The sequence below is a fragment of the Pleurodeles waltl genome, chromosome 8, assembly GCF_031143425.1.
Source record: "Pleurodeles waltl isolate 20211129_DDA chromosome 8, aPleWal1.hap1.20221129, whole genome shotgun sequence".
Taxonomy (NCBI): domain Eukaryota; kingdom Metazoa; phylum Chordata; class Amphibia; order Caudata; family Salamandridae; genus Pleurodeles; species Pleurodeles waltl.
Genome location: NC_090447.1, coordinates 60714501 through 60741045, shown reverse-complemented (window position 1 = coordinate 60741045; position 26545 = coordinate 60714501). Strand labels below are relative to the sequence as shown.

General features: G+C 44.0%; 1 pseudogene; it reads left to right on the top strand.

Moving 5' to 3' along the window:
* Positions 1–1422: 1422 nt before the first annotated feature.
* LOC138249429 (olfactory receptor 51G2-like) lies at positions 1423–26024 on the top strand (annotated as a pseudogene).
* The last annotated feature ends 521 nt before the right edge of the window (positions 26025–26545 follow it).

Here is a 26545-nt window from a genome sequence, read left to right as displayed (position 1 = left end):
TACATCCAATTATAAATAAAAGAACCCTTAGCATCAACAGAAGTTTTATCATCACTTGTACCCAATCCTTTAGGTGGAAACATACAAAGGCGCAGCCTCCCGCATTGGTTTCGCGTGAACTATCATAGTCTTATCTGTTCCGAAGATGGAAGCTTGCACCCCGCCGGTCTGAGATCTCCATGCAACTACGTCCACAGCCCTTTTCTCCTCTTGCAAACGGACTGCCACAACACATAATTTCACCAAACGCCTGATTGCATCAGCCACCTGGGAGAAAACAAAAAGACCATCACGCATTTGCTTATGATCAGCTGCTACATCATCGGGCTCTAACTCATCAGAATATTTCCGAAATAGTTCAATAACCTCTGTGCCAAATGCCTCAGTAAAATATAGCTGCTCCTTTTTCCGTCCACCCTTTCATGTTGTCTAAAAGTTCAGAAGCAGAGACAACGCTACGAATTGCTTTACGAGAAATAGATCTAAGCTCAGACGCACGGTCAGCAGGCAACATAGAGCGACTGTCTCGTATCTTCTGTTGCTCCGAACCGGAGACCTCAGCTAACTCATGAGTGGCAGAAGGAACGACATACGGAGTTGGAGGGCGATCTAGTAACAAAAAATCATTGTGTGGTTTATTAAGGATAGGATAGAGAGGTTGCCTAACAGTGTATTGGCCAGTTACCTGTAATTTATGTTCTTTCTCTTCTAGTTCCTTTAAGTCATTTATTTCTTTCTTTCTCATTTTCAATCCTTTCACATATACATTCTTCCGCTGCTCTTTCTCAAGCAAGGCTTGCGAATGCTTCACTCGTCCACGCACTTCTTTCTCCCACATTCGTACACAGTCAAACATATCTTGCCTAGACCTTCGCTTACACATACATTGTTCCACATATTCAATCTTTCGCAAATCAAATGACCCATGCATAGGCCAACGTTAACTCAGGATTCGCAGGAGTGTATTTATTCCATAATGTGCTGTACATTATAGAAGAAAGACCATGTTTAACATACATATCTCTATTGGGCGTCACCTCTGGGGGTGCCGGTTGCGATTCTTCCAGTCTCAAATTTGTACCATTACAAAAGCAACACATCCTAGGAAGTGTGCTAAAAACAGGCATGCCAAAAATAGTGCGGAATATGCAATATTATAATCAAAGTAGCACTTAAGGTGCTGTTCAAATTAAAATTAAATTGGAGAAAATTCTCCTCATTACCTGCCTATATAAATTGCAATTTATATATCAATTCAAAGGACACAAATTGACTAGTCACCCAAAACACAAGAGCCACAGTAAGTGGTGCCAAACTTCATTACAAAACAAAGGCATCAAAACCCACAGCAAGTGCTGTAACAGGGCGTCCAGGTTCCAACTGCCAAGTTCTAAAATCGACCAAATGGTCACTGCATGACGAATGAACAAAAAGGATCTTAGTCGAGGACCGGAGCCACCTGGATGGTCAAATCAGAAAGAAGGGAAAAACGCCATGGTTGCCAAGACTCGGGTCTCCTCAGGCATTGATCGTCTGCAGCGAGATCCCAATCCTTCATCGCAACCAATCCGTCAGGCGTCCAAGTCGCTGATAAGTCCCTGTTCGGGCGCCAATTTATCAAAGTAAGCCTCAGCAAGGCCTACTAGTGCAAGGGATTCGCCCTTCTCTGCACAAAGTCCTCAGATCATATAGGAAGAAGTTGGCAACGAAACTGAAATAAAAGACAAAGGCCCTCATTCTGACCTTGGCGGGCGGCGGAGGCCGCCCGCCAAAGTCCCGCCGTCAGGTTACCGTTCCGCGGTCGAAAGACCGCGGCGGTAATTCTGACTTTCCCGCTGGGCTGGCGGGCGGTCGCCTTCAGACCGCCAGCCAGCCCAGCGGGAAAGAGGCTTCCACGATGAAGCCGGCTCGGAATCGAGCCGGCGGAGTGGAAGCTGTGCGACGGGTGCAGTTGCACCCGTCGCGTATTTCACTGTCTGCGCAGCAGACAGTGAAATACATGTAGGGGCCCTCTTACGGGGGCCCCTGCAATGCCCATGCCAGTGGCATGGGCACTGCAGGGGCCCCCAGGGGCCCCGTGACCCCCCCTACCGCCATCCGGATCCCGGCGGTCCGACCGCCGGGATCTGGATGGCGGTAGGGGGGGTCGGAATCCCCGCGGCGGTGCAGCAAGCTGCGCCGCCGCGGAGGATTCAATGGGGCGGCGGTACACTGGCGGGACCCCGCCAGTGGTGCCGGTCCGACCGCGGCTTTACCGCCGCGGTCGGAATCCCCATTGGAGCACCGCCGGCCTGTCGGCGGTGCTCCCGCGGTCCTCCGCCCTGGCGGTCAAAGACCGCCAGGGTCAGAATGACCACCAAAGTTTATTAAACCTCATGAGGTGGTACTACAGTTCAAACAGCACCCTTCGGTAATGTTTGAAGCAGCACACTGAGCTAAGAGAGCATGGTCCTTTTATACCAGGGGCTAAAAGAAGGTGGTACAATTATAGAAGCAAGACTTACATACATATAAGGTCATATGGAAATGCACAGTTGACAGGTAGGAGGGGCTAACAGTTTTCAAGGACTAGTTGACACATTACTGTCTGTTACTGATTACTAACAGCAGAAGATCTTACTGGGCATGTGCGAAAGTGGGAGATGCTAAATATAACTTGTCACTAGACAGATTTTCAAGAGTAGGTAACAGAAAGGTAGGACAGAGCACATGGCGAGCACATGACAGATAAAATGGCTGCCATGAATACAAAATGAATTCCGCAAAATGTTCACAATAGTTGCTAAATACAAGATGTCATCTGCTAATGCTTAATCTAATCGCTACTCACTTACAACACAGGGGCTGACCATGAGCCTCCCACAACCACCACAACAGTGCAGCCATCGGAGGATGCAGGGGCTGAGCAGGAGCCTCCCACAGCAACCACAACAGTGCAGCCATTGAAGGGTGCAGGGGCTGAGCCTGAGCCTCCCACAAACACCACCACAGTGCAGCCGTCACCGCCGGCGGATGCCATATAGTCCAGCCTCCAAGGGCTGCTGTGCGGCCTGCCCCCACCAGAACCTGTGGGCAAGATACCCACCCAAGAGACTTTGGAATTGCACTCCCCAGGACAAAGAGCAATGGGCATGTTGCCCCCTGCAGATATAGTGGGAATGTTACCCACTCGAGAGACTGTGGTCTTGCACTCCCCAGGACAAAGAGCACTGGACATGTTGACCCCTACAGAATCAGTGGGCAAGTCACCCACCTGAGTGACTGTGGCCTTGCACTCCCCAGGACAACGAGCAATGGGCATGTTGCCCCGTCCAGAACCAGTGGGCAAGTCACCCACTCGAGAGACTGTGGCCTTGCACTCTCCAGGACAAACAGCAATGGGCATGTTGCACCCTCCAGAACCAGTGGGCTTGTTCCCGCATCCGGCTGAGGTGCCCCCCATTTGCCAACTGATGCCCATGCACTGTTCTCTCTGGATTGGTGCAGGATTCAAGTGGGGACTTGGACTGTGCCCTGTGGCCATGTGGGCCCAATAAACTATTAACTGGGGAGTGTCCCTTTTTTATACATGTGTACAGATATGTTTAATGTGTAAATATGATTTTTAATTTTATTGTTGGACTGATTACAATCATTTTCGTAAATACTTGTTGCCTTTGCTTTATTCTGCAGATTTTTGTGGTCAAATTGTTTTTGTAATGCATATGGTTGTGTGTATGGCGTGTGTATGCTGGGTGTGTGTTGTTCGTGTGTGTCTCACTCTCGTTTTTCTCCCACCCTCCCTTGTGTGCTAGGCGTCTGTACTCACCGTCGTCGTCTTTACCGGCTTTGGTGTTCCAGGTGGAGCATAACGTAGAAGATCATTGGAAAGTCTTGCAGTTCTGGTTCATGGCGGCATGGTTCTTCCATGTATCTCCAATGGTGAGTCCCTTCACTTCTGTGATGTGTTTCTGCCAGGCTTTTGATGCCATTGGTACTGCCCTGGAAAAGGTGACAGTTTGGTGAGTCAAAATATGGTGGGCGGTACTTTGTCTTGCGCCTGGCTGTAGGTGGATACCGCTGTGGTGCCTGTTGTTTCGGTGTGGTACATTGGCTGTCTATCGGAGATATCACCGCCATGGTCATAATTTGGCTGTAATTACCCCCAGCCTGTTGGCGGTGTTACTGCCACTTTATCACAGACCGCCAAGGTTGTAATGAGGGTCTCGGTGTTTGCACAGAACATCAAAATGTGGGAGTGGTTAAGTGTGGGGAGATGTATATAGATGATATGTGAAGGATGATTGTGTATTATCTTCGTGGATAATCTGTCAGTTTGATTGTGTTGGGCACATATGTGTTGAAAGATATGCCTAAGGAATCTGTGATTGTAGTGTATGAGAGGGGTCTCGATTTTATGAGCATGTATGTATGTAAGACTGGGGGTTTACATGATGCCCAAAATTGCTAACCTCAAACCTAGCCCACTTTTACTAACCGATCTTGTGTGGAATTTATTCTATATCTCAACACCTAAGAATCCTGCCTGATGCAGTCATTCTCTTGAAGCCTGGTTGCTGTAGTCATTGGTATCACTCTGGATGATTTGATCATTCTGTTGGAGCTGTTTGATATTCTTGTTATATTAAACTCAGCCTCAAATGGTTACTAATGCAAGCCTGCCTCAAACATTGTTAATTGCAACTGATATTTCATCTTGTCATTACTGTGAAACATTCTTTGTTAGGTTATTGAGTTCAAGTTTCCTGGCATAGACATTACCTCAAAGCCTGTATGCTGGTTTCATTATTACAAAAAGTAAATAAACAATTAGTGAATTTTCATAGGAACTATCACTTTTTTATGTGTGGGAATGTGGAGGGGATTTATTAGGGAAAGTAGGCGCCGTTGTGATTTTCATTCTTCTACATGTGGTACCCCAACATGTTTATCCATAAGGATGCCATGCCACAGTGGAGAGTTTAGTAAACCTTAGTAGAAGCTTCCTCCCCAGGTGTTACGCTTCCTGTGACCTTCTTCTAATTCTAAACCGCAAGCCTGTGATCTGCTGCAAGTGAGTTATGATGTGGGGAAAAGGGGAGTGGGATAGAGGTAAGGTGGTAGAAAAATAATCTCATGTCTAGCTCATGTGTTCCTGAGCTCCCTATATCTCTTCTCTCACTGGTCTATCGTTATATATACTTTCCTGGGGGCTAATCAAGGGCCATCTTGATCGGTCAAGGTTGCTACAGATAGAACACATTGGGCGAGATGTGTGAACAAACCCCTTTGCGAATCACAAATAGCAATTTTTAAGAAATCGCTATTTCTGAGTCACAATGTGCAATGTAACATAATTGCGATTCGGAATTAGCGATTTCTTAAAAATCGCTATTGCAATTTGCGAGGCCCAAATACCGAATCACCCCAAAATTGCGATTCGTTAATTGAAAATCGCAAATTGAGAGAACGCACACCTGGCAGAGCCTGATCACATCACAAGCAGGAAGAGAGTCATCCCAGGCAGTTTGCAGGTGGCACATTCAAAGGAGCAGTGAGAGAGACACAGCCCAGCCACAGGGAGCAAGTCTGTGAACAAGGCAGGACTGCACATCAGCATGGACAACTCTACAAATTGAAAGGAGACGGGAGAGAGGAAAAGAAAACTGAAGTTCACTGAGCAGGAACTGGAGGTGCTCACTGAGGAGCTGGTGAGGAGCCATGACCGGCTGTTCAGGAAGAGCTCACTCCAGGTCCTTGAGAGTGAGACGTGAAAACTCTGGGCGCGCATACAAACAAAAATCTGCACTGTGGGGGTTGTGCACCGCTCAGTAGAGGAGATCAAAAGGAGGTGGTACGACCTCCGTTCCCATGCCAAGGAGAGGGTGGCCAGAATACTACAGGAGGCAAGGAGCAAAGGAGGTGGACCATCCACCGAGACACCCTCCACCCCCATGGAAGACCTGGTGGAGTCGACACTCCTCCCAGAAGCTGTCAGTGGGGTCACTGAGATAGACACATCCGGCACACCAAGCACCAGTAAAGGTAAGTGCAATATTGAAATGTAACCCCATATGTGTATGTACAAATGCCCCTTAGGAATTAGCAATTAGTGCAAAGCATTGTGATAAGTAGTCCATGCCACATCTTAGAATCAGCACAACAATGCCTTATGGGAGTAGTAGTCCACAACCCAGAGCTGAAAGTAACACTTTTAATGTAATTAAATAGAGCGACACCCAGCACATAGTGATATGATGTAACTTTATATTTATGACCATTGTTGAACCTTTGGTGATACATACATAAATGACATGCTGCACATTGTCTTTGCAGATGGCCCAGGCCCAGGAGCATCAGCATGTGCCGTTGTGGGGGATGCTGAAACCCAGCCTCCATCAGACTCCAACACCAGTGAGCCAGTGAATATTGCGCCTATCAGATGCAGGGCAAAGGCTGTACCGCTCCCTGAATTGGGCTAGGACTCAGATGACATGCGGGATGACGGCCACACTCCATCCCCAGACGGCAGATCCACCATAATGCAGGAGTCCCAGCCCCAGCGTCACTCAACACCCCGCAGGAGGCCTCAGTATGCAGGCACACAGCATGTGGAAGCAGGAGAGGGCCCATCAGTCTTCGTGGCCCGGAATCTTCTATGCTGAAACTGCAGCACCTGCAAAATAAGAAGATTACGGCAATGCATAGGCAGATGCAGGCACATAATGCTAACATGGAGTGCATTAATTCAAATATTTCAAAGCTGCGTGAGGGACAGATCACAGATTCCGAGAACACCAGGTAGCTGACCAATGCAGTGAGGGAACTCTGCACAGTGCTAAGGCATGACAGAGTCAGCCACTGCAGGCATGAGAGGCAATTCATGGGCATGTTTAGTGGATTCTGTAGATCAGTCAATCACCTTGCAACATCTACGGCCCTCATACCGCGGCGTGCTGTGGCCGCACAGGTGGAGGCAGCACAGAGCAGTAGGGATGTAGCCCAGGGACTGGTCCAGATAACGAATGTGCTGGATACTATGCTGGGTAACCGCTCTGCTACACCCAGTGAATTTGGACTAGAGGAGACTGAGGACTCATCTAGCCTCAGCAGCGTAGCAGTGCCCACTACAGATCCTAGGCGTCGCAGTGCCAGGCACAGCACTGCCACTAAGGCAGATACCAGAGGTGCCGGTGAGGCCACTGTGTACTCGAGTGGCTTGCATGGCTGTAAAAAGTGACTGTAATGGCCACAGGGGACTGTCTGCTTTTTTTTGTTTTACAGTGAACTATGAATAAATAGTGAGACACTGTTAATGCTTATTTAATGACACGTGTTTAATTTTTGTGCTAGTGACACTTATGTTACCTGACGTTAAGGTATTAAAGGTACTAACTACCAGTACACGTCAGTGAAGTTGTGTTGTTATTACTTACATCTGAAATGGTTGTGCGTGATGTCTGCACGCCTTTGCCTGCCCTCTGCTGCACTGCTGGTCCTCTCTGCTGGCTGTAGGGGGGGTATGGTATCATCATCCTCATCAGAGTCTGGATCAGATATTTCCACAGGTATGCCCCTGGTGGTAGCTATATTGTGCAGGATCGCACATGTGGTCACTATTCTACAGGTCGTGTCTGGGCTGTACTGTAGTGCCCCTCCACTTTTGTGGATGCACCGGAAGCGACTCTTCAAGGCTAAAGGTGCGCTCAACCACATTGCGGGTTGCCCTGTGTGCTGAATTGTATGTCCGTTGCGCTGGTGTTGTAGGATTTAGGTAGGGTGTCATCATGTAGGTGCGCACTGCGTAGGCACTGTCTCCTGGAAGGAACAGAGGGTATAATGAGTAAGTGAGCCATTTAACGTCACAACGCCATCAATGCACCAATGTACAGAGGGACAATACTTAGTAGATATCCTTTACCAAACTCCCCAGCTAGCAGTCTTGTGTGAATCCCACTGTGGCAAATGATGATTGAATCATGTGTGCTCCCTGGGTGCTCCCTGGGTACCTGGCCATGAGATCAGTTATGATGTAGGAGGCATTGCATATCACCTGTATATTAATTGAATGTTGGTAATTACGGTTGATATACACATACTCTGTGGCCGATGGTGGACAGATTGCAACATGTGTCCCATCTATGGCACCTAAGACGTGGGGGAACTGTGCTATCTGGTAGAAATCTATTTTAGTCTGCTGTATTTCCTGTGGGGTGTGGGGGAATCTGATTTACTGGTAAAAAATCTAGAGAGAGCACTCTGTGATACTCCTCCAGCTGCTGCAATGACCCCTTGATAGCTCCTTGAGGCAAGTAGGTGCAGGGAACATAATACCTGCACATGGGTGGGTATGCTATTTGTCCTATGTGCTGTGTGCTGCAGTATGGGTTGTAGCTCAGCTATCAGGTCAAGTATCATGGCTGAGTTCAACCTGTATTTATATCTCCTCCTCAGTCTGGTCAAAAATGGGTAATGCACACTCTGAAAATGCGCTCCTGTCTCCTCCTCCCTCTCCTCAAACCTGCCAAGATCCTCATTCTCCTTGCCATGACGTAGAGTGCAGCCATTGTGGAAAAGAGTCTGAGGCATTCTGGGCCTCTTTATATAGGTTGCACCTGGTTACCACCTGGTTTTACTCAGTGGTAATTTGCATGTGCAAAAGGCCATTCTGCGAAAATTAGCAATTTGTGAATTTTTGATGCATCGAATTGCGACATGGTTTTGCGAGTCGCATTTAGCGTCTTGCAATTTCCGACTTCAAATACGGAATGGGTATTTGTGAGTCGCTATTCCGACTCGCAATTTGCAAACTGCTAATTGTGATTCGGTATTACAAGTCGGAAATTGCGAGATGCAAAATGTGACACGCAAAACCATGTTGCTTTGCAAAAAATCGCAGGGCCCCTCTCACCTAAGTGCACTGAATGCTGCTTTTGCAGGCTTGATGTCTTGGTGCAGACCCAAACTGAAAACATGACATGGCACACAGCGTGTGTGCTATGTCCTTTTACAATACACTTAATATATGTAAGCCACCCCTCTGGCAGGTCTTCAACCCTAAGGAACAGGGTACTTTTATATTGCATGTAGGGGCGTACCTGCAGGAGCAGATATACCCCTGCTATGTCTGTCGATTCCAACACATGGCATTTAAAGAATGAAGCCATTTGAGTACATGTGCTAGACAGTAGTCTTTATGAGTTCCCCAGGCTTGCTCTGGGCAGGGGTGTGGCTTCTCCAAGGATGGACATTCCTGGGTGGGAAGCTTCAAAGTCCCTACTGCCTTTCAATGTGACCATGCCTCCAAATGATGGTGGCGTTATCCACCCACACACACATTCCATACCTTACTTTTGACGTTGGTACTGGCAGGGAAATTATGTAAACCTAGTGTGGACAGGCTGAAAGGGACACTTCTTTTAATTTCTCTGACTTGCATGGAAGGGATTGGGCCAGACCAGTCACCAACATAGACTGACACCCACTTACTTGGTCCCCAACTCTACCGGCCTGTCTCAGAAGACAAGGCCAGAGCTCGCAGACAGTTTTTAGAAGCAGTCTCTGCTGAAATACGTTGGGTGCCCAATGCTGTGAGAAATCACCTATTTTCTTAAGCACAGTATCTTTAATTAGAGAATTGCTTAACTTCATAACTGTTTTGTTCAAAGCATACATAAAAGCAACTGGTATTCTAAATTGGTCCCACTTATTCTTTGAGCATGTGTCGTTGATTACCTCTGTTGATAAGTGCCTAACAACTTCTTGATAGCTACTCGTCCGCTCTACAACAAATTGGTCTAGAGCAGTGGTTACCAACCGGTGGTCCAGGGACCCCTGGGGGTCCGTGACTGCTTAGAAAATTTAATAAAATATTAGGTCTTCAGCTCTCAGTAATGACTCAGTAGGGGGTTCCCAGGTTCAATTAATGATTTAGTGGGGGTCCCCAGAATCCAGTAATGATAAAATGGGGGTCCACAGATGCCAAAAGGTTGGGAACCACTGGTCTAGAGCTCTATTTCTGCACATCTTTGGGGGTCCACTGGACTGCACTGTAATTTATTTTTCTACACGATTCCTACAGTGAGTAGCACACTACTCCTAAACTCAGATTATGGGTGAATTAGTATAGGGAAACTAGTTTAGTATTATATGGAGGTAAGAGTTAATTTGAGCAGAGGACGAGTGTTCATTGAAAAATGGAGGGGTAGAGGGAAGAATCCAGAGTGGCGATTTGAAACTCAGAAGGTATGGGATGAGTAAAGAGGGGGAAGAGTCTGTAGAAAGAGGTTAGGCAGTTCATGGTAAAATGAGGGTTGGGATGAGTCAATAGAGAGATGCATTTAGTAGGGCAGTTTGGGAGATCACAGTAAACCGAAGTTCAGGGTGGGGGCACTGAAGCTAAGTTTAGGAAAGGTTATTTTGGAGATCATAGTAAAATTAGGCTTGGGGTGAGTGATCAATAGTTATAGGGAGGGGACAGTGATGCTCTATAGTTTCTTAAACATGTTGACCTTTTCCCCACTTATACAGTAGGGCTTGTCCGCAAGGATCATGTGGTATAATCTTGTTTACAAACAAGGCGCAGACAAGGAAAATGAGCTACCCCACGGAAGTGCATTCAAGTGAAACTGGCTGCTGTAAAGCTGCTCCGTGATTAACTTAGCAGGCAGTAACCTGCCTGCTCTTAAGGGGGTGGTACTATGGATCCTCCCCTTTACTCAGTCCACAGCTTCCTCCATTTTGGGGTGCTCTTTATGGTCTGGTCTGACAGTGCAGCTGTCTCCAGACAATATTGTGAGCGTCACTAGAGGGGGTTTAGGCACTCCCCACATGTTAAGCGGCAGGGTTATGTTTTCCTGGAGACCTGAAAGAGGCATACATACGACCATTATTAAAGAAAACAAACCTAGACCGCAAGACCCCAACAACTACAGAACAATCACAAATGGACCTTTCCTGGGCAAATTGATAGAAAGAGCAGCATTCGCCCAGATGTCACAATTCACTGAAGACAATTCTATACTTTCAAACTTCCAAACTGTATTCCGCCCAGGAAGAAGCACTGAATCAGCACTCATGGCCATCTGGGACGATCTTAAAAACACAGTCGACCGAAATGGAGTTGCTGCACTACTTTTCTTGGACCTCTCAGCTGCCTTTGATACGGTTGACCATGACAGCCTAACTCAGACTCCACGAAGCCGGCATACAAGGGATTGCTCTCGACTGGATTACTTCCTATCTCCAAAAAAGAGCGAATATCATCCACTTGCCCCCCTTCTCGTCCGAACCCTACCTCACAAAAGCAGGGGTCCCCCAAGGGTCAATCATCTCACCTTTGCTTTTCAACATCTACATGATATCTTTACCAGAACTGATCAATGATTTCCATCTCACATGCTACAACTATGCAGATGACACACAAATACTACTTAAATTAGAAGACCCCAAAAACATTGAAAACTCACAAATCTTCAGTTGCCTCAGAGCCGTTGATCAGTGGATGACCTAGAGCCATCTCAAACTAAATACCTCCAAAACAGAAATACTCATATGTGGTGACTGGAAACATTATGACCCTCTGTGCGTCTGGCCTGACGATCTCGGAACACCTCCTCAATTATCCAAGGAAGTGAAAAACCTAGGAATCACCATGGATTCCAAGCTAACTATGAAGGCCCAAGTAGACAAATTAGCACGCACAAGCTTCATCACCTTAAAGACTTTACGACGCATCTTCCCCCACCTCGTATTTCCACACAAGGTGCAAGCTACCATCTCGCTTGTACTATCCAAACTGGATTATGCCAATAGCCTCTACCATGGATCATCTCTATCTGTTATGAAAAAACTACAACGTATCCAGAATTCCGCAGCCAGACTACTACTACATATAAAGCCGCAAGCCCACATCTCCCCTGCCTTGAGAGCACTACACTGGTTACCCGTTGCCAGACTATGCACTTTCAAGCTGCTTTGTATCACCCACAAAGCTATACATGGAACAGGACCTCTTTTTATCAGAAAGAAAATTACATATACATCCAACAAAGAACCCTCCGCTCAAGACTGGCACCCACCCTTAGAACACCACCATACAAGAAATAGACTATAGGTGGTACATCCTTCTCCGTCCAAGCAGCCAAACTATGGAATTCATTACCCCCAACTATAAGAGCCACAGATAACTTTCTTGTCTTCAGAAAACTACTCAAGAGTTGGCTCTTTCCTTCATAACCACCTTTTTCAAACAACTATGAACTGCATATGTCTATGTGGATAAATATTTTTTCAGATTATTTGTATATTTCTATTTATTTATAGTTTCTTTGGAAAATATGTATTGCTACTGTCATAACAATAAAATACACACACACTCTTTAAACCTGTCTAAGTATTTTTTACCCATGATTCTAATTATTTATTGTATGTGCATATGTGTATTCATGTGTGTGTGTATGTGTGTGTGTATATATATATATATATATATATATATATATATATATGTATATGTATGTGTGTGTATATATATATATGAGTGTATGTTGTTTCTGTGCTTGGCATGTTCGTGGATCATTGCATGGCTCCTGGTTTTTTGGGTTGTTATATACTAGATATCTATGAATTCCTGCTCTCATCTTATCACACTTATCTACTCATCACTCTTATATCATGTCTCTATCAAACTATCCTCCATGCTCACTCTGACTCATCCCTTCTACCACTTTCATCTCCTAAATATCTCTGCCTAAGCTCTTCCCTCCACCTCCACATCTAACTCACCAAACCTCACTCTACCTCTGTGACCTCCCACACAACCCTACTAAATTCTCCTGCATTCATCTCATCCTGCTACTATGCTCTCCCTAACCCTTCCACATACTCTTCCCCCTCCGTCCCCCTTTATTCATCCCAAGCCTTTGGGTTGAGTAAATGAAGGATATACTCCCAATTAACACTTCTGGATTTCTTTCCTCCTCCACCCCTCCATTACTCCAGTCAATCTAACTAACAAACTCTCATATCCATGGCTCAAATTAACTCCTAATAATACTAAAACTGTACTCATATTTACAGATACTAATCCATCACTAATTCTTGTTGGGTTCCGGAGTAGCGTGCTACTCATCGAAAAGCGCTTCGACGCCTCGTCAGGGGTAGTAAGCGCTATATAAATACGATTACAATACAATACAATACAATACAATTCCTTATTTTTGGTCTGCGAATGCCTTTCACGTATCACAGACCACGTTTTTGCATTCGCAAACGGTCAAATTCTGCGATTCGCACCATTTGCGAATGCAAAATTGTTTGATATATCTGGCCCATTGTTCCTGAAACCATGGGGTTCCTCTTCCAACTTCTGTGTTTGTTTTAGGTTTACTACTTCGTGGATATCTGCGCATATCATTCTGTTCCGTTGCTTCAAAGTAAGTTTTAAACACCCTGTAACCTTTACTCAGAGAACACTATGGATGCTAGTTATCATGAAATTTGTAATTTCCCTGAAGCTTGTGAGTCCTACCAAATTATGTGCATACATTTTCTCCTACTGCCCCTGAACCTATAGCAGAAGAACTGAATATTGTACAAATATTCACTTTTAGCATTATTGTCATTGCATTCATGTGCCCAATTGGATCCTATTTTATTATCTTCTTATGTAAATTAAGCATGTTAAATTTTGATATGCATAATTGTCTTCTTTCCTCCTGTGTTTAGTTCTGAAGTGTGCAGTTGCATATGTTTGGAGGACAGAAAATATTTCAAGCTCCGAATAATGAAGGTATGAGATGTAAATTCCGATTCCTGGCCCAACAGGCATTTGCACAGAGGTTTAATGGAATTCCGAGTCATGGGATAGCTATCATTCTGTGAATTTTGCATTTATAAACCTTGGCAGCTCAGACGTACTAAAATGTTTCTCTGGAAAGTGTCAAATAAATGCATCAACACACCGAGCACACTGACTGCAAATGCAATTCCACATTTTCTGCATTGTCTATAGAAAGCTCAGAATATGAAGCACTTTCCACATCCAGTAAATATCACCTGCCAGAGTACTAATATTTACAGGATATAGTAAACACCTCATCCTTTACTGGCTTTGTGCAACTGACAATTTAATTTAATGGTCAGTTCAGATATCAGCGGTAGGCCCAGTTCTCCTCCGGAGCAATGGTCATTTCTAATACTTTGTCAGGAACCTTCTTTATGGTGTTCCCATCTTTATAAAAAAAACTGAACCAGAAATTCATATTTTTTTTTTTACTGTTCCTCCCCCTCAGGGTTTGCCTGGCGGTGACGGACAGTTAAAAAATGGCTGTATGTCTGCCCATCCTAATGGGTCTGATGAACATATAGCCATTTCTCCAATAGCCTTTCATCAGTGCCATATCTAAACCTATAGTCCGCCCGCATTAAATCATGTGAGAGGACCACTTTGTTGGTGTCGTCCCTCTCTGCAACATCTAAATTGACCTCTTTGTGTGTCCATTTGGTACTCTAAGTCACTTTTGTTCAGTTTGCTGCATGCTTGTTTCAGGGAGTGTTTCTTTCCAACTAGACAAACTACTTTTACGTGGATACACCTGTAAAAGTGAGGTTGAAATCATTGTTGACCCCTTCATGTCATGTCCCAGCCTACTGCTAGAGTGAAGTACAGGGCCATCATTTCAGTTTTTAACATAGCTACAGGGAAGGGCCTAATAGTGAGCATTCTGTAGATGTGGCCACCATTGAATGGGGAATAACCATGCACACGTTACAGAAAGAAGGGTGGGACAGGGATCTTCCTGACAATTACACGAGCCACGGCCTCAAGGTAGGTTGTGTTTTTGCTCTTAAATGTTGTATTTCTTTGCGTATTTAGAATTAGAAATAAAATACTACTTTTTCTTACAAAGCCAAGCATGTGGCTGGACATTGATGTATTTTTCATACTGTTTACACTCTAAGTTATGAGTTGTGTTCAGTGACTAATATATACATCTGCCAACCTGAGGGAGCATTGACCATTTGACCAGAACTACCCTTGAGAGTCAAGTGCAGAAGCAGTACTTGGCCCAGTTAAGCAGGATCCATAGTAACCAATCACTTGGACATCAAGAGTTAAAGACATCAACTAATCAACTATAACAGTATGCCCAGTAACCCTTGTGGCCAACCCCTTATAACCCCCATCCCTAATGCATAAGACTCTCAGTTGGTCTGTGGGTGTGCTCATGAGTACCTCAGTGGGTCTGTCATTGGGTATGTGGGCCTCTGAGTGAGTCTATGAGTGGGTGCATGAGCCTCTGAGTTGATGTGTAAGTCAATGCACAACTCCTTGATTAGGTCTGTGAGTTGATGCATAACCATCTTATTGGGTCTGTGAGTAGGTATGTGATTGTCTGAGTGGGCTTGTGATTGGGCAGATGAGTGTGTAAGTAAGTATGTGCGTGAGTCTCTTAATGTGTCCATTAGTGGGTGCATGAGTCACTGAGTAAATCTGTGAGTAAGTGCAAGAGTTTCTGATTGTGCTTTAGAGTGAGCACCACATTCTTTTGAGTGGGTGCATGATTCTCTGCGTGGGTAAGTGAGGGGGTGCGTGAATGTCTGAGTGGTTCTGTGAATGGGTGCATGATTGTCTGAGTGAGTGTCTGAGAGTGTCTGTGAGTGGCTGTGTGAATGTTTGTGTAGGTGTGTCAGTAGCTGTATGAGTGTTTCGGCCTCAAAGGAAACTCACCTGCCTTTTTATCCAACAAGAGTCTTCAGTTTTGCACACAAAATCTACACAAGTGGAGCTCTTTCTGCATCCTTCGGTAAATGTCCAGTATGTATTCTACACTACAGCCGCGTAATGGAGCACAAGAAAATATCACCAGTGACCTGGTCTGCGTTGTGGCAATATGATTGTTCTTGGTGCATCTTTATCCAGAAATATGTGATAAAATGAATCCTCCTATAGAGAGGCCAATGAGATTACAAAGATGTAAATCTCCACCAAACCAGGGTCCTTCCTGTTATATATATGATGTAAGTGCTTCTTTGTTTTGTGGAGGTGTCCTCATGTTCCTCAGATCTAAGAACGTACCGCCAAAATCATCAGGAAATGCACTGGAGAGGCCCTTTGGTAAGCTGTCCATTCTCCTGGCAAAGGTTGGAAGACGTTTGCCTACTACAAAGGTGGATGGTGCATGGCCAATTGGGTGGATCATCCAGCTGATTTGCACATTTGCACATGCATAACAATCTAAAAGGAGGCCCATGGACTCTGCTCTCACCAGGAGAGGACAAGAAAGAACACGTTCGTCACAGTCACATACAGATGGTGCTTCAACAGATCAACAATGCATTCACCTCCACAAAGAATTTCAGATCATTTTTCTAAATTAAATGGCCGAGAAAACACACTCAATCAGGAAGGAAAGCTGTGTGGACCCCCTCCCCAGTGACCCCATTCACCTGGCCTTGCCGTGTCTACTGGGTGCCTTTTGGCACCCAGTGCGCATGATCGGGATCACAGAGGGAGCAACAAGGCCCCTGGGGTCCGAGTCAGCTCTCCACTCTCACAGGAGACAGCATTGCTATGTCACACAAGGAGCTGCTGGAAATGAAGCCCCCTGTGTGCAAGAGCAATAGTTTCATCTCTATCCCTGCCCGCATCACTGCAGGCAGGGAAAGATTTGAAAACTCTGCTTCCAGTTGTCAAAGCTCCTGCAAAACAAAAGCAAACAGCTCTGTCCCAGAGATGGGCTCCCCGGAACAGAGCAGGAACCAGTCCTGGGGGGGTGGTGGGCCCCAGGGCCATGTATGACTACAGGAAGTGGACCCCTCCTTCTATTTGTAAAGGCCGCCCCAGAGAAGTGGTTGTCTCTGGGGCTCAGAACTTCCTGGGAGGGGGGCCACCCAGCCCCCCTCCTATTTTTTCTAAAAAAAAAGAGAAAGATCCATGTAGGTGATGGGCCCTAGGGGGTGGGGGAGGTTCGTGTGGACCCCTGCTTCATTTTTAACTTAGCCCTAGGGAAGTGGATGTTCCTGGGGCTTAGAGGGGGTCCGCACAGCCCCTCTATTACTGTTTCTTTAGCTTTAGGGAGGTTGTGGCCCTTAAAGCTTATAGAGCCTCAGGATGGGATTTCTTTTTATATCCCGTTGTAGGTAATAGAACTAGTAGCCAATCACTGGTCTGGTATAGTCTCCATTTCTTTCTCTTCTCATAGTTTTATTCCTGCCTCTTGTGATCTTTATCTAAATTCTTACAGGCTAACTCCCATAATTTCCCTATATAGGTCTCTAACTGTTGTGTATATTCTAATTGATGACCTGCTTCCTGTTCGGAATCTTTTTCCCACGCCACCCAGGTTATTTCTAAAGGGTTCAAAGTTTTCTTCCATACAATAACTCAAAAGGGGAACAACCTAAAATAATTTGTACTTGACTCCTTAAAACAAAAAGGGCTAAAGGAAGCATTTGGTCCCAGTTCTTCCCTTAACCAGACAACATCTTTTTCAATTTAAGTTTAAGAGAACTATTATATTGTTCCACTAATCCATCCATTTGAGGATGATACATTGGTGTTTCACTATGTCGGATGTTTAACTGTTTTTAGACTTGGCATATCAATTTTGAGACAAAGTGACCTGATCAGTGAGTATTTCTTTTAAAAATACTATTCTGGAACACACTCTGACTAGATGTTGTGCAATGGTTTTAGTATCTGGATTACATATGGAAAATGCCTCAGGGTATCTCATTGCATAATCAACCAATACAAGCGAGTATTGATGACCTTGGTTTTGGAAGGGGAACATTAAGGTCCATACCAGTTCTTTTGAATGGGGTATCTATGATCGGCAGTGGTTGTAATGGAGCCTTAGGTGGGCGATAAGGGTCCTTTTGCTGACAGATTTCACATTCTTGACAGTATTTCTTTATATGAACACAAATGCCTGGCCAACAAAAATTAAAAATAATTTCCCAGGTTGTTTCTTCTGCTCCTGAATGTCCTGCCAATAGCCAACAATTGGGTATGGGCATAAAACATGATTTGATTCTGAAATTTGTTGGAAGCTAGTAATTGGGGTAGTTCTGAAGGTCCCGCTATGCAATACAAAAATCCATTTCTAATCTGAAAATGTTGATACAGATAAGTCTAATTCTATTTAGCCTTTTACCAAATGGGTTGGAGAAGGCTGTCATTCATTTGGGTGGCTAAAAAATGATGATCTATCACTCAGGGCTCTGAAGTTAATAATGCATCTTGGGGAGATATAGGTTGTTCTTCTTTTTTATTTATTGTCTCCTTTTTTAATTTCTCTAAATAGATTTAGAAAGTAAGGGTTAGCAGTCCCCAATATAGTTGCCTCGAGTAAACAGTGAAGAACCCCTGCCTCTACTTTTATCGCCTGACGAGCTGTTATGGTGATAATAAGGCGAGCTACTGGATAGCTCTTAACAACCCCTATGGATATTGACAAATTTATTTGGGATTATCTGGGAAGGGAGTATTAATCTATCCTATACTACAGATTGTTTACACCGTGAATTTAATAGGGGAGAAATCAATTTCTAAATAATTTGGACACTTATATAAAAACATGGGCCGATTTCCTAAGTGAAATAAGTTGAAGCCCGGACGTAATATATTTCAATTGGTTCTTCGGCAGGTTTTTTATTCTTCCATAAACTGGCTATGTGGCCCCATTCCCAATATTCAAAACATTGTGGATCTAGAGTGGGTTTATTTTCAAGTTTGGATTGTGGGATTCATTTTGTTTCAGTCACAGTTTTGAAAGATTTATTTTCACCATGATAAGTTCCTTGCTTTATTGGGGATTTTGGTCCCTTTTCAATCTCTGGTGAGTTCAGAATGCTGGTGCAACCACTTTTAGGTAGGAGTAGGTCATGCCTCTAAGAACTGCTCTAAGCAGATTTTGTGCATACGTTGCTCCTTACTATGTTCCTGAGGCCTTACAGAATTTTCAGCAGCTGATTTCAACTTAAAATAGAGAGTCTTAGGGGTATCTCCAGGTTTTCCTCTCTCTTCTCGAAATCTTAATCTGTAGGCCTTTTCATCCAATCCTACTCTGTCCTAAATGAGCTTTTTATTTCTTCATATGTAGCTTTGCCCCTAGGGTTGGCTATTTGATAGGTAGCTTGAGCTTCACCTGTTAACAAAGGGGCTAAATAAAAGTGCCAACGCTCCAGAGGCCATGAACTAGCCCTACTATTCTGATCAAAATTCGGTAAAACTTAATCCAAATCCTATCCTAGTTGCAAGTTTTTGTAGCCTCACCATAGGGCCCACAGTAGTAGTGCCCCTATGAGTAGCTAATCCAGTGGTCACTTATAATTCCTCTTGGACTAATTCAGTAAGATTTGGGATTGTATTCATAGGGCATCCCAGAACAGTTGTCAGCTATAGCTGACAACTTCTGCTATCCTATAGCCCACTCTAGTTTGTGCTGTTTTTGTATCAAGTGTGAAAGTAAGGTGTCCAATTTGTATCAATGTCCAGCTTCCCACCTTCTCCACTACATGTTGCACACTGTACAAATTAAATACTGGACTTGTTATTGAAATGTGTAAATGTTTTATTTTCTTACCAAAAAGGTGACATTGTTTTATGTTTCCTTTATTGCAAATCTTTCTTCCTCTTCTTCTTTCCTTCTAGGTCTTCCAGGTCTCCCGTTCACCAGCACCCTCAACAAAAAAGATATGTCAGGTAAGTGACTGTAATGTTTCACTATTAACGCCCAGTATGGTAATTTTAATATTATTGTGTTCACCTATATCACCTATCTTGAAATTAATAGTGAGTATGTGATCTTGGCAGAAAAAAGAAATATACCCAAAAAGTGGATGTCATTGGGTTGGGTGCAAATCCCTTTGTAGATAAAAAAATGTAAATTTTGCACTTGTATAGCGCACTACTCACCCGTTAGGGTCTCAAGGCGCTGTACTCATACCGCTATGGAACCCCTTCTGGCTTTTTCCTGTGAGGTGCCCACTCCTGGGCACCCCCAGGGTGAAGCCAGGCATCCAAGCGCTGATGGGGCCGTTGTGGAGATTAAGCAAGATATTGCCCAGAGTTGCAGAGTGGGACCCATTAATTAGATTAGGCACCGAGGCGAGAATTATCTGGTCCAAGGGAATTGAGCCCAAGACCTGCCAAAGCAGGATTTGAACGCTGGTCTTAAGCCAGATCTCTGCTTCAGGGTCTGCCGCTCTAACTATTGTGCCACACTTCTCCAATAAAAGGTTGTTCAACCACGATTAACCAACCAAAAGCAAAGAACAATGAAAGTACATAAGAAGAAAATGTCAAGGGCTGTGTTTTATAGAGTCTGCAGATGGTTAAACACTGTTCCTTTTTCTCGTGGTTAGTTTGCTGACTTTAGCATTCTCTGCCTGCCTCCCTTTCCAATTCGGGAGGCAATAACAAACCTGACAAAGCCACGCTCCTCCAGGAGACTGACAGGATTAAAGACTCTGATGGTGTGTGTTTGCATTTCGGTCTGCTTCCTAGCAGGATCTTCTTAAGCACTTCACTCCATGGCCTCCTCGACGTGGTTGGGACCCTCGGCAAACAGCATCCCTTTCAGGCTCGACTCTGCTGGTATTCTTCAGACTGTCATTTGAAATTGATGAGAGACACGTGCTCGCTTTTTCCTTTCAGATTGCTTCCCTCTTGTTCTTGGGCCCCGCCTCTCACCTCTCCCACTCGCACATGCTCAGAGAGGCTTGTGTCTCATCCAAACACATCTGACTTCCTGTTTTGGTTGTAAAGGGTGCATTTTCTACCATTTTCAGTTCTGGGGAAAAGATCAGGTAATTCCTCATCGCCCGTATAGTGACAAGCACTTGCTATGTTTATATTTGTAAGTACTTCCAGTAGAAGTTTAATTTTTGTCAAATGAGCATTGGTGCCAGAATGGATCCTCATCTGCTTTGCGCAAAATGTCTACCCAACTGGAGTACGTTCTACTGGCTAATTAGTAAGTGCTACCTTGTTGGATAAATATACAGTGCACATCTACTCTACCACTGAGTAAAGGGCCACAAGGTAATGCCTCCATTGACTGTGTCTGGTGTAATTTTGGCAATATGAATGTTCCTTGTGCATTTTCCTACTCAAATATATGATAACATGAATCCTTACATACAGAAGACAGCGAGACAACATTAAGTTGATCTCCACTAAACAAAGGTACTTCCTCTTAATTATATGAAGTAAGTGCTTCTTTGTTTTTTGGAGATGTGCTCATATTCCGATGCATTAGGAGCGCTTGAGGGGCTTTTTGGTAAGCAATCCATCAAGTTGAAAAAAGATGGTACAACTGATGCATACCACTAGCCTATGGGAGGTGAGCCAAATGGCCGGAGGTTTGAGGTCATGTTGCACATCTGCATACTCATAGTAATTCAAAGGCTGGGTTCTGGTCTCATCAGGAGAGCACTGGAAAGATCCCGCTCATCACAGTCAGCACAGAAGAGTTTGGGCTCTAATCTAGAAATGATGCATAAGCATCTGTGCCGGACTGGATCCTCACCTGCTTATTTATGCAAGAAGAGGCCACAATTTTGTGACTCTTAAAGATCATGGGAGGATCTGAAATTCCACCTTGGAATTATTATTGCCTCTACATGCCAGGACCAGCAAGAAATGCTTCTCCCTGCATGTTGGAGCAATAATTTTATCTGTTTCCCTGCCAGCTTTACAAAAGAAAACAAAGACTGAACTCCAGTTTGATGTTTCTCTCTCACTCCCTTCCCACGCTGCCCCCACATTGCTACTGCGAGCAAGTAGTCCCAATTGTTCGTTCACCAAAGGGGCTCAGAGACAGTGTGGCATTTCACCAGGTGCATGCTCCAAATCTGATATAATTGAGGGTAGGCTGGCAGTGTTTGCAGAGGGCAGGCACTGTCTGGCAGAAGACTGCAAATGTGTGATGTGCAATGACATTCTGCCGGGGAACTAAAAGTTAAAAAAATCCTGTGCTTGTTTGATTATGGCCTGGCTTACTGGGTTTAATTTCCCTCATGTTACATGGCATCCTTGCTAAGCAATCAAGATGCTATGTTGATGATGGCAGGATCATTGATGTATTCATGATTCATAGTAGTGGAATTCATCCTCCTGTGAATTGCTGAAGACAACCAAATGTAAAGAGTATTCTGGAAGTTTAAATGCTTGGAAAATAAACATTGAGCTAGGCATATCAGAGAACTGATCTCTTGAAAGGTTTGTTTAGACATTGCCTCACAGACTTTAGTAGAAGATTGACAGATTTTTAAACTTAAATTGTTTTGTGAATTAACAATAGGAATTCTCTTGTTTCATATAATTTATATTACTGTATGCGTGTCATGGGATTTACGGTATCCACAAGGTTCAGTAAGGTATATAAGGGTTGCCCTGATATATTCAATAAGTTTCCAAAAGTATCAGGGTTGTTCAAATAGGACCAACTATTCTAAAAAGTGCACATATGGATGAAATCAGAGGTAGTGGCAGCTCAGGAGTCGAATCAGCATTACATTTGACACTCATATATTGCTGTATTTCTATTTGAGGAAAAATGTGTTTCATATACTGGATAGAGAGTTCTTACATCTCCACCTAGTTTCTCTAAACCACTTCATCTATCATATGGTCTATTGTCTTGGCCTTAGCATGTTACTGTCTTGAAACATTTCCAAGACAGTCTCATTCTCACGATTTGTAAATACATTCTAACTCAAAATGAGATTTTAATCTCAGTTTGAATGATGTCTGTGCTGATGTGCCACAGTTTCATGGACACCTCTTCAAATAATGGAGATTAAGAGCCTAGCTCTCAAAGTCTGAGGTGCTACAAGTAAACTTGGGAGGATTTCCTTGTGCCCTGTATGCTTACTGTGGTAAATCTTATCTTTACAGGCAACCTTAAAGTCACTGAGGTAATAAAACCCTGTAATAAATTAATATGTAATCAATGACAATAAATTGTCTTTTTGAGCAAAAAAGTGGATCTTTCCAAACTATTCCAGCATACATTCTAACTGGGGTGTAGCTTGGTCAGTAAGATTGGGTGGTGTGAGCCTCAAGTTCCCCAACAATCACGCTGTCACCTAAACCTTGCAGTCTGATGACTGACAGGTTCACGGTGGTGATCGGACCGCCGCTAATGTCACGGGCTGAGTGCCATATTATGACTGGGGGGCTTAAGTGGCAGAGGAAAGGGAGTGGAATGTGGAAGTGAGATAAAACATAATATTTTTGTAAAATACCCAACATTTTTAAAGACTTTCACCACAGAGAGATGGAGAGAGAGTGTGCGGTTTGTGTTGGTGATGACATCTTTTGTCCCTACCACTTTTGGGTCCTGCCTCTTTCTACGATTACAAGAATAAAACACATGGTCTTACAAATGTGGCTAGAATCACCAAGTGTTGTAGCAAAGCATTGCAAAAGCAGTGTCATAATGATTTAGGACTAGTACAATATTAGTATCACACAAAATTATGCAAAAAAGAGCACAGTTTTGATTTGCGATTTACTTTCCAGTGCAAAACTTCATGTGTGCTGGAAAGTAGCCCAAAAGGAATGCAAAGTAGTGCTTGTGCTGTTTTGTGTTGTTTTAACCTTAACTGATTAACCAATGGGTGGTACATGGGTGTTCTGTATGCAAGTAATAAGCATCTTGGAACTAAACTATGATTTGTGTATGACATTGCTACATGTTTCATACAACCATTCATTGATTCTGACTCAAAAACCTATCTAGTAAAATAGTAGACAGGACTTTGCACTAAATAATATTACCTCTTTCAGGCATCTTTTTAAAATTAGATTTTTTTTCTATTTCTCTATGCCTCTCTGGCTTCATATATGCTGCACTGTACAGCACACATACAAAGTGGGAAAATTTAAAGCCGGTCTTGGCCTTGTATTTTGGACTGGAGTATTACCCTTCCATTACACAACCTATGCTAGATATCACACAGACACCTTTGCACTATTATGCACGTGTGGGTGTGTGATGTTAGGCAGCCTGATTTTGCAACCTGGCTAGGGAAGAGAGCAGCAGCACAATATTTTTGTAGATCTGGTGCTGCCCTGCTGCGTCCCTTTCACGTGCTGCATTGAATGATGTACTAGTACATCTACCCCCTAAGGCTTACTTTGGCTACCAAGGTTCACTCTACCTCAAAAAAGTACAGAGCACAGCAGATATTTTGCCAATATGGAATGGTATGAATTAAAACTGGAAAACATCCACAAAATCACATGTTAAGTTGAGTATGGATTCTTTAAAATCTTTTAAAATGACAGTAGCATGTAGCAGGGTCATGGAAAAAAAGAGGTGGAGCAGTGACAACAGACCTTGATTTGTGCCGGTACCCGTCATTCCTGTGCACTGATGCCTAATTCTTAACACCAGAATTTTTTTATGACAGTTTACGAAATGTTCACACTCTTTGCATATTTTCAGCAGAACGCATTAGTTTAGCAATGCAAATTAAATAAAAAGTATAATAGCTGTGTATCCACAGGCCATAGGTCCGGAAATTTTGCAGCAGTGGCAGCAGTTTGTGCAAGCTGCAGTTGCATCCTTATAGATGCACTTTACAGACACTTTGGGCCCTGGTGCCTATACGTTTTAGAAGTTAAGAGTTGAGGGAGTAGAGCATTGTCCAGAAGGGAAATGCAACATGGACTAAGAGTAACATAGAAGCGGCAAACTCAGCAGAAGTGGGTCATCTGTCATGGAACAGGCCTAAATTGAAAGCTATAAACCACCTACTTTAATATTAATTTGTCAAAAATAGCTTTCAGCACTAACATAATTAACTAAACACAATTAAATTATGCATATTGCATTTGATGCCTGTAAATGTTTGGAGTTCTTGCCTCCTCTAGCCCTTGTTGGGCCCTACTTCGCAACCCTCTGAAGTTAGACCCAGTTACCAGAATATTTGCTTGGTCAACTGTATAGAAATAGCAGCCACAGCAAGACTTTCCATGACTTTTGCTATATTTGTATATTTGAAGTTACAGATTGCTTTGACTCACTATACCTTTATTTTTTCAATTATAGGCCACCTTATTGTAACTTACAAGTCCATCATGGCCACCATCAACATCAGCAATATCAGTCTCCCTGATCGGCTTTCCTGGGAAACATCTTATAAACAGTTGGATTTCTCTCCTCCTTATCCCAGTGTATCTGGTCTCTATCATGGGAAATGGCCTAATTTTGATCATCATGCAAACAGATAGCCAGCTCAGAGAGCCTATGCATCTTTTACTTTCAATGCTTGCAGCCACAGATCTGTGTCTGGCTCTCTCTACATTACCCACAGTGCTTAGCGTGTTCTGCTTTGACTACAGAAGAATACATTTTAATGCCTGCCTGATCCAATTGTTCTTCATTCATACACTATGTGTCATGGAATCTTCCATTTTACTGCCCATGGCTTTTGACCGCTATGTTGCCATGTGTAACCCTCTGCGATATACATCAATATTGCACCCACTAAAATCAAAAATAGGACTTGTTTCTGTAATCCGAGGAGGGCTCATTGTTTTACCTGCGACCTGTTTGCTGAAAAGGCTTTCTTATTGTGACAACACTGCTCTCTCCCACGCCTTCTGCTACCACCCGGATGTGATCAGGCTTGCTTGTGCAGATACCACCATCAACAATAAATATGGCTTGGTGGTAATACTGGGCACCTAGCCACTGGACTCGGTTTTCATCCTGTTTTCCTACATGATGATCCTAAGGAATGTCTTGAGTCGAGTACATGAAGCTGGACACCTGAAGGCTCTAAACAACTGCGCGAGCCCCCTCTGCGTGGTCCTTCTATTTTATATCCCAGTGATCTGTTTGACCTTGGCCCACAGGTACGTGCAGAAGGGGTGAAGACTGCTGCTCATCCTCATGGTCGGAGTCTTTCTTGTGGTACCGCCAGCTCTGAACCCAATAGTTTACAGCATCAAAACCAAACAAATCCGTAATGCCATTTGTAAAAGGTTGTGTGGGGAAAAGGAGGGAGAGCAAGAACCCCACTAAGCTGGCACTCAGGTAGAACTATGTGAGTGACTTCGTAGACTTGGAGAGGGATGTGCGAGGTAACTCACAACTTCTCTAGTTAAACTGGACTGAATAGAATCTGAAAAGCAATGACGGAAGCAGTGGCATAGCGAAATTTGTGTGGACCCCCTGCAAAGTACATAGAGGAGCTCTCACCCACCCCCGGAATCAGACAGCAGACCGCCTCTTCTGCACAGTGCCAGACAGTGCCTGGTCAGTGTACTGTGCTAAGGGGGTTCCTTTTTCAAGAATATGCATAAAAGCAGCAGGAATTTAAAGGAATGCAGTAGAACACCACTGAATGATCAAGAGATTGGTGAATGGTGAGGGGTGTCATTTAAAGACATCTGCAAACACAGGCACATTCCAGGTTATTTAGCAGATGTACTGGGCATGCCTCAGGTCCTACAACAAATCTTCTAAAACAGTGCAGTCAGGGTGAAGATCAGTGCATCCATATAACCAAGTGAGTTGGTGTGCAAACAACTACCCGTCAGTTT